This window comes from Poecilia reticulata, linkage group LG13 (assembly GCF_000633615.1).
Source record: "Poecilia reticulata strain Guanapo linkage group LG13, Guppy_female_1.0+MT, whole genome shotgun sequence".
Lineage (NCBI taxonomy): Eukaryota > Metazoa > Chordata > Actinopteri > Cyprinodontiformes > Poeciliidae > Poecilia > Poecilia reticulata.
Genome location: NC_024343.1, coordinates 21179726 through 21189000, shown reverse-complemented (window position 1 = coordinate 21189000; position 9275 = coordinate 21179726). Strand labels below are relative to the sequence as shown.

Here is a 9275-nt window from a genome sequence, read left to right as displayed (position 1 = left end):
TTTTTCCTATTTTCTTATGTTTAACTGATCTGAAATGTTGTCACCATATTCTATTAAAGGATTTTTCCACACTACAGGGCCATCTCCACAGCAGCCATCACTTAGGGCCACTTTCTGTGTGCTCATAATGAAAGCAATCATAGGACTGACTAAGTTTTTTTTTTCTTTGAAATATCGACTCAACCTTCTTGGTTGACATTTGATTGTTCCCTTTGTGAGCAATTAACTTGTTTCCAAGATGGAACAGTGAGGAAAGGTTGCAATAAGACAGTTATATCCCTTATTTGTGCAAATCTTGATCCCTTACAATGAAGAAAGAGACACATACAACAGAAATATAGAGGCTTCCCTTTTCTTTTCTGTGAAAGCTTTGCACTTTACCTTACTGTTTTTCATTTTTAATTCCCTAAATTTGCAGTATTCTTCCACAATTTATATTTAATTGTTCGTTTTTGTGATTTAGTACAAAAAGGTAAGTAACCTCTGTATCAGGCTTTAATTATCGATTCTGGACAACTTCATGAAAACAAAATAAAAAAGCAGAAGTCTTGTGAGTTTGTCAACCTTGCAATGTCAGAAAACCGCACACATATTTAGTGTTAAAGGTCAAAATTTTCACATTCTTTTTCACCTAAAAGTCAACTTAGTGACTGTTTAAATTGATTTAAACAACTTATTGTGTTCTTTTGCTCTCGTAGACATTTCGTCTTACAATATGACTAGTTTTCAATTTAAGATACTGTTTAAATTCAGTAATGTTTCCAGTTGCAAACTGATAAATTGGTAAGTACCTTATCTGATTCTAAAATCTAATAGAGCTCACTTACATAAAACAAATTGCTTGCATTGTTGCTATATCAACCGTAGCGACATCTGCTGTTACAGGTCAAAACTACAAAAACAACTTATTTTACTCATAAGTTAAATAAACTGTTTAAACCATAGTTTAAACAGCAATAAACAATACAGTCACAGTGTGTGCTGTGGGCGTGGGCTTTTTTGTGTGAATGTTAGACTAGAATCTGAAATTAAATGTACAACCATGTAGTTGTCATTGACAAGAGGGTGTAAGACTGGGTGCCTCAATATTTGATCTTTGCTTTTTGCCGATGATTTCATGCTTTGTGTGTGTCTTCAAACAATGACCTTTAATCTCCATTTGAGCGGCTGCATGAGGCCATTGTTCTAAACCGGGAAAAAAAACAAAAACTGTTTCCCCCCCAGATGGGAGGGTATTTCTGTACTGCAAGTGCAGTTCAAGTTTGTTGATGTTTTACTCATCAGTGATTGGATGAAGGGTTAGGAAATTGTTCTGGTTTATTGTGGTGAAGAAAGATCTGAGATAAAAAGTCAAAATCCTAATCTACAATCCATCAAAATTACAACTCTCCTTTATTGTCATGAAGTCTTGATCATGTCTGAAAGGATGATTGAAGCAGCTGATGTGAGCTTTCTCTCAATGAGCGTTCTCAGGCTTGGAGCTAAGGTGTGGACCTCTGATGGATGGAAGAACAGATGAGAAACAATAAAAGATGTGAGTGCCTGGTGAAGTAGTAGATTAAGCCATATGCCATATTTAATCCAACTAACACGCAACGACTATTCTCTGTTTGGACATTTCTGACACAGAACACCACCAATGTCTCTTCTTTTAGAGACCTTTATAATGGACCTTACCAAGCTCCGCCCAGAAACGCCCTCGAAAATCCCACTTGGCTGCATGTCTCACAAACAAAGCCTCCGAATGTTAGTGCAATATAAGGATTGGAAAATATCAAGCAGGTGAACATTCAGTCAAATTATTGACTAACTTGAACAGATTCATAATAATCTGGAGTATGTTTTTTCATGATGTTGAACGTTTACATGCATATTGGTCAGATTTATTAACCTTTCTGATCGATTTTTTTTTTCATTTGAAAAAATGCAAAATGCTTTTTCACGTTGAGAGCGTTATTCCCGCTGTTGTGTCTTATACACGTTTTGCAGCATGATTTAATAATTTTATTGCCTTTGTGTATATATTAGAACCAGTCTGGTTGAGGATGAATCTCAAGGTTAGGTCGTCAGCCTAACCTCCCCCTCCCGATCTCTCCATGGATTCTTTGAAGATTCAAGCTCCAAAATGATTATGTAAGTGTTAATATCTCTGAAACTCTACATTTCTGTAATGGAGGCTTGTTGTTAGAGTTGTAGTAAAAATGTATTCCTTCGTTCGATTCCTCATTGTTGTGTTTTTGTTTGTTATGATCCAGAGACCCACACTGACTATCGTACTCAGAGACTGAAGACTGTCTAATGCAGTAGAGGAGCATGTTGGTGTCTCCGGCCAAACGTCACGAACAGCCCAACAACCTGAAGACAATCTGCTAGTGAGTGGACATCTCTCTGGTGGAGTCAGAGAGGAACTGTCTCTTAACAACAGAAACATAAACTGGATAAGAAATGATGGATCTGAATATCAGGCTGGTTTGTTATGTACTGTACATATCTGGCAATCCACCTGTTAAAAAATGGGCTCTATAATATTACATGAACTGCTTGCTTCACTTTCTCCACCTTGTACTTTGAACAATTTCATGCATATTGTATTGAAGAAAAATGCATTAAGCATACTGCATTTTGTATTGCACAGCTGATATGTCAGACCTTTTAATAAGCAATATGTAAATGAAAGTGACATGTGAAACATGCACATTATTCCACGTTGTAACATGTTTTGTAATTATGGTGCACGTTTTGAAATAAATGCATTTGAGGAAATTATTGCCTCTTTATTAAATGTTTATTTTCCAAAGAATTTTTAAAAGTTCAAAACAATAAAGTACCTATTTAACATTAATTACAAATAACTCTTAAGAAGTTAAAGAAGTACTCTGTGAGAGTTAATATTAAGATCTAACACTGAATTAGTGTTAGTAAGTGTTAAATTATTAACTCCAGCAGATTTGATATTTGACACTTTATAAGAGTTAAGGTACCAACTCTCCAAAAAGAGTTAAATTAACACTTTCTGGTGTGGACCCATATAGACACTTTAAAAGTGTTGAAATCAAATCTGACAGTGTTAATCTGGGCCTCCTGGATTTGCTGTGTGGGTAAGTCGGGCATTCATGGTTTTGAGGGTTACTTTTGAAATCAGTGATTTCTGTTGTTGGCAAATGTTTGAGTGTGCCTAGGCCTGATGCACGGTACTCGGTGGGTGCTAGCGTGGCTAACACAATTACAGTTTAGTAAAAAGCCTTTTCAGGTAAAATAAAATCTTTAATGAATGTCAGATACGGTACACATTGCATATTGATCTGTTCAGCTAAAGTAAGACTGTGTAACATACAGTCTTACTTGTGTGAGGTTCTTTGTGCTCCAATAGGCAACCTCCCTGAGTTCCCTACTGGAACTTAGGGAGGGTTGAAATAAATATGGAAACTTCCTCCATTTTAAAGGCTTTGAAGGTCTTTGTCAGTATTCTAGTGCTGTGCCGGAAATGTTGGTTCCCAGACTCTCTGTGAGAAACTTTGCGATAATCCCTGTATAAATAGGTAGTAACTCTCTGTGTAGTTATAACAGATCAGACTGAACGGACACCGAGCATGTCTGCTTATTGTACCAACAAAACTGACTTGATGTGAAGGGCTGCCAGAGTTTGTTCAAATTTGCCTATGATCACTGATCTGGAAGGATTCAATACCTCAGACAATGTCGTGTTTGGATTTGCCTGGATTTGCCAGCAGTGGTCAAAATTCAAAGTGGGTAGAGCTGCGGGTTGTTCCTCTTTCTTGTGGCTTTTCTCATGTTCAGAAGTGAGCAAGATTTATCTGCCCTTGGGTGCAATCTACCCTCTGGAATCTAGTTGAGACCCCTCCAGTCACAACAGGTGTCTTTCTGTCAAGAAACAGATGTGACATACAGGACAGTGCAAACGATGGATTTTGGAAGCTGATGACAGCAGCTTTTGCATGCAATAATTGCAGATCATGTGTGTTTAAAAAGCAAATTAAAGTGTTTTAAAATACTTGATCATTACATTATCATTATCAAATTGAAATATTTATTTGTAAAAAAAAAAGAAAAAAAGGAGAAAAACTTCTCAAAAGGAAATGCATTGTAACGTGATGAAATGTAAAATGGTTCCGTGGATGCAAATACTTTTGTAAAAGATTGGCGCTTATGTTTTTTCACATTTATTTTTATTAATGTCTGAGTGTAAATCTGAATCATGCCCAGAACAGTTGGGATTAAATTGACATATTGTAAGCTTCTTATAGAGGATTAAATAAAACAAAATCTGTTGTACTGCGCAATCAAAGTAGCACTGTCAGTATAAACGGGAAACAATCTGTTCATTCGTAAAGTTATTCAAACCTGTGTGTGAAGAGGACCAGGCTGGATTGGGATGGCCAGATCTTCACTTCTCTTTCAAGTCAAGTTATTTAGAAGGCCATGTTCGATCCATTCCAATAAGATCATTTTCAAGTCCCAAACAATGTTTTAAACATAGCCGCTCCATCACCTGCTATTGCTGCCAAGACTGCTTGGCAGAAAGACAGACTCGAGTGTGTCAGCTCTCACTAGTCAGTCCCAGCATGCATGGCAGTATAGCCAGTGACAACATCGCCATCTTTTCAGCCAACACCTGATGGAAGAAGTCAAAAACCAAACAAATCCATCATTCAGCAGTGAGAAAGCAATGAGTTCTTCAGGTGCACTGAAGTCGTGAACTCAGACAGTTGACAGTACCATTAATGTGAAATCAAACAAGTATTTAAAGCACAATGTGACAAATGCATTATTTACTTATTTTAGGTGTGGTGAATATGCGCACAGGTATGCGATAAAACATTGCAATTATTTAAATTTAATTTCAAGCTCTGAAGACAATATGATTAATATATATATGCTTCAGTTTTGTGATTCATCTTGGCTCAGGACTCATCAGGATCTCTCACTCTCTGAAAGATCTTAAGTAGAACCTCTTGCAATTCAGAAGTCTTTAACAAACTGCAGTAAAATCTGTTTCTGCATGTAGTTATCTAGGTTTACTTACGTTGATATTTATTCTAAATGGGAAAATAATCTGAAGTGTATCATATTTAAGATGATATTGTAGTCTATTGTGTGTCACCAAAATGAATCCCTCTATGGTCTGCATTATGGATTTGCTTTGTTATGTATTTTTGTATGATTGTAAATTTGATGTTTTTCTTTTAGAATGCATTGAAATGATTTTTGTTGTGAATGAGAACATTAAAAATAAATGAAATAAACTGAACAGTTAGAATTTAGAGTCTATTTTGGCATGTGTTAACAATGTACTCTTTTGCCGCATTGTTGACATTGATCCATCTGATCAGCTCCATTGTGTGTCTCTTGTGACGTAATCATCGCAAATGTGGCTAAACAAGCTCGTTTTTTGTTTTCGATGACATTGAACAAAATTGTATTTGCTGCACTGGAGATCTATACCTCATTTTCTAACTGTGTTCTATCATATTTTCGAATTTTTAAAGCTACGTCAGAATGTTTTGAGTGTTACCTACTTTGCACTCAATGTTCATAACTGTTTATTTAATTTTTTTCTACTCTGGAAGAGAGTTTCAATAAGCTGTTTCCTTCAGTGGCTTAAATGGGGGAAATATAGATTTGAGGTTAATCTGAAGTTTCTTTACTATTCTTATAATTATTGTTGTAAACATATAGTGTTTCTTAGCCTATGCATGACCTTCGAATTCGCTCAGTTTCCCCAAGAATTTTGATTAACCTGCGCATGCGTCCTTGGACCGATTCAAGGAAGGGTGGGGGGGGGGGGGAAGAGGAACTCACTGGTAAAAGAGAGTTGCCTTCCAGTAACCGCTATCTGCTTGCAGCGTTTACATGAGAGTCCGGGTGTGAGCCTGCCTGAGGTACGTGAAGCGACGAGCGTTTTTGTGTCCTCGCCGCATCACAGTTTCCTCCAATCGCATGTAAAGGGAACAGGCGTGTGCGTTTTATTTCTATTCGCTTTTTCCTAGAGGGGAAAAAAAAAGGACGCTCACAAAGGCAACGTGAACATCAATTGCCGTAGATCGGAGAAGGTCTTCTGCGTGGATTAGGTCTCATCTGCCCAGCTGCTTCGCTGGTAAGTGGGGCCGATTTGAACCGCTTTGAGTCGGGCAGGGAGGAGTCGCTTGAACGGGTTTTTTGGAGGAGTATAGAGAGCTTGGGACGAAGCAAAGATCGTGTTAAACGTGTTGCGCATTTTTAACCAAAACAGTTCTCACACAGTTTTATTTTATGACGGTATGGACATTATTTGTAGTTCTATGTTACACAGAAATGAGCTGGGCGGAGTTTGTATGTGAAGATAAAATAGACAAACATTAACCCATCGATGGAATGTTCAATAAACACGTTACAATTTTTTATATATACGTCAATGTATTGTTCCCCTATAGCTGTAAGGTTTTGAAAGTTTAGTTTGCATCTGCTAATGGGGGGCAGTCTGCCCTGGCATACTTATACCAGCAGTTCAGTGAGGCATTGTCATTAAAAAAATATCATTGCCTAGATTCCTAATAAACAGACTTTATTCAAAATACCTACACCTATAATTCAAGGATGTTTTCAGGAAATTAGAATAAGGAATCTTATGGTGGTGAAATTATAAAATGACTACTATCCCTTGAGGAACATATTCCATCCTCTTCCATCCAGGAGGAAGGATGGAAGATGGTTTTAAATTAAGATATATTGGAAGAATATCTAATTAGAGATGCAACTCAAATTGATGGATCTGTACTTTTATATTAGTCTTCCCATAATGGTCCCTTAAGGCAGTGGTTTCTAACCCTGGTCCTCAAGGACTGCTGTCCTGCAGTTTTAGGTGTTTCCTTGCTGGCACATGCAGCCGTCACATATAACTGGCTGATCAACAGTCTTCTGCAGCACTTAAGGACATGTAGAAGAGATGATGCGATCATTTGAATAAGATGTCCTGAAAAGAGATTCCTCTAAAACATGCAGGTTCAGGCTTCCTTTGTGTAAGTATAACAGTCTGAAACATTTGTTTGTACCATTCTCCATTAGCCTGATAAATGGTTGACTAGCGGCGCCTGCACAGAGCAATAGGAGGCCCAGATGGTGATCAAAAGTAACATGTAAAAGACGTATTGTATGTGAATGGAAATGGTAAATGCGGATGTACTGCCGATCTGAGATTTTTATGTATTTTTGCTTTTATGTATTTATGGCCATTGGCCTTTTTGGTTGTGCTTGTTGTTCTATTGCAGTTTTGGCCCTGCTTCCTACACAAATTTCTCCTACGGGAGATTAATAAATTATCTTATGTAGGACAGTAGTTCGTGATTAGTGATTGGAAACCACTGCCTTAAGTACTTTGAACTTAGTAGAACAAGTAATTGACGGACAGTTCTTTTAGTAGTATTGATAAGGATCTGGTCCATAGAGAACAATTTGTTTGTTTCTGGTATCTTAACATATTTTCTCTGGGGATCACTTGGAGACAGCAAGGTGGATTCTGGATGATTTCTGTTCAACTTATCGACTCCAAAAAAATAAATGCAAATAATTATTTTAATACTGAAAATTCTGCACATCCTGAAAAAAACCTTGTTTGTAACTTTACTTATATTTTCATCCATAGCTGCCAGCGCCTTTGCTTAAAACTGCATTAGTTGTTTGTTGTTAATTTTAGCTCGGATGAACCACCCGATTCACTCAGAGATTTAAGTTTCTTTATTACAACTTTTTATATGATAGGCTTGTTTATATTTGGTCTACTCAGAAAAAGAGGAAACAAAAACTATTAACAAGATAGAGTAGTGGTTTGACACCACACTTTCAGTGCAGCCCTTTTCATAACTGGAAAACAGATCTGTTTGTTTCTTTTCCTTCTTCTTCACCTGATTTGACAGCTATTGTCTTCATCTGCTGTGTTTGGCGCCACCATCATCTCGGTGAGAGCTTGACTTTCATTGCTGGCATTCAATACATCTATTTTCTTCTGACTTTATTGTTGAAAATATTGTTGAATTTTAGAATTTCTATTTTGTTTTGCTCTTGATTGCTTAATAACTTTTCCTCTTCGTAATCTTTTTCTGTTGGTGCCTGCTTTTTTTTTTATATAAGGAAGGCCGTGTTATATGTTGAAATTAATGGGGTTTAAGGTTATGGGAACTTTTCAGCAAAGCGGCTGAAGCACATGATCTACCCTGTTCAATAGTGACTCTTTCCCGCTTGAATCAATTAGTGCAACTTGAAAAATCTGGCCTCAAAATGTTCATCTTTTGAACATGCAAAAGTCCCTTGTATGGCATCACATTACACAACCACTGGTGTTTCCCCCCCCAAAGTAAACTGTCATTCAGCTAGGTTACTTAATGCCCTTTTTGGGGGAGCTTGGGGGGATGTTGAAGGCCACTGACGTTGTAGTAAATGCTTGCATATTGTTGCACACATTAGGTCTCTTGCACAGTTCTCCCAAAGATAACACACCATCTAAAGAGTAAGACAAGAACAAACGTCACCTGCTGCTGAGACTTTCATGTTATGACATTTCCTGTTTAGCAGCAAGTCATTTCATTTACCATCGAAGCATCTTTCTGTATTTTGCTTTAGCAACAGCTTAGCAGCTCCTTGCCTTTTCAAAATGGCATCCTTCAGGCTTATAAATGAGGTTTAAACACAGCCTGTAAGCAAGGAATCTCTTACTGTCTTTTGTATGTTGGCAAACATTTGCTGAGCAACAAACCAAAAGCAGTAATGGCTCGGGTAAATCACATGCTGTTCAGTGCAAATGGTAGATGAGGATGGTGAGTCCTGAAGATATTTATTCTTTTTGTGGCATGTTTGAGTGAACAGAGCTAAATCAATGGAAACGGGTCAGCCACCAATGGAAATGTCACAGAATTTTTTTCTTTTTTGTAGATACAGCAAACATCTGATCGAGTTTCAGAGCAGTGACTGGAATTGATCTGCTGAATCACTAGAAGTGTTGTTCCTGGATTTGTTTACATGCACAGATGCACCATATTGCACTATTTCTTTGCAGACCCTGCCTTTGCTTGCGGGTCTCAAAATTAAGTCGGTGTAAAAGGTTGCAATGTTTTGTCAGAGAGTTGCCATTTTAAACTTGTGGAAAAACTAACCAGTCACTTTATTTTACCGCAGTGAAGTTAGTTTCAAGTTGGATATTCGATATTCGAGCTCCGGGGAGTAGCGGCGTTTAGCTAAAGGTTGATCCGATTTATGAACGCTAATGTCGGCCGGCGGTTCTCCAC

General features: G+C 37.5%; 1 protein-coding gene across 3 annotated transcripts in view; it reads left to right on the top strand.

The window, feature by feature from the left end:
- The first annotated feature begins 5809 nt into the window (after positions 1 to 5809).
- The window catches only part of st3gal4 (ST3 beta-galactoside alpha-2,3-sialyltransferase 4), a 53970-nt gene continuing 50504 nt past the window's right edge, over positions 5810 to 9275 (top strand). The window contains exons 1-2 of one of the 3 annotated variants that reach the window (XM_017308361.1): positions 5810 to 5900; positions 6009 to 6115. The gene's annotated coding sequence lies outside the window, so the exon portion shown is untranslated. Of the gene's footprint in view, positions 5901 to 5931; positions 6116 to 9275 lie in introns of those variants that run through there. The other 2 variants (XM_017308362.1, XM_008425976.2) reach the window with 2 other exon arrangements.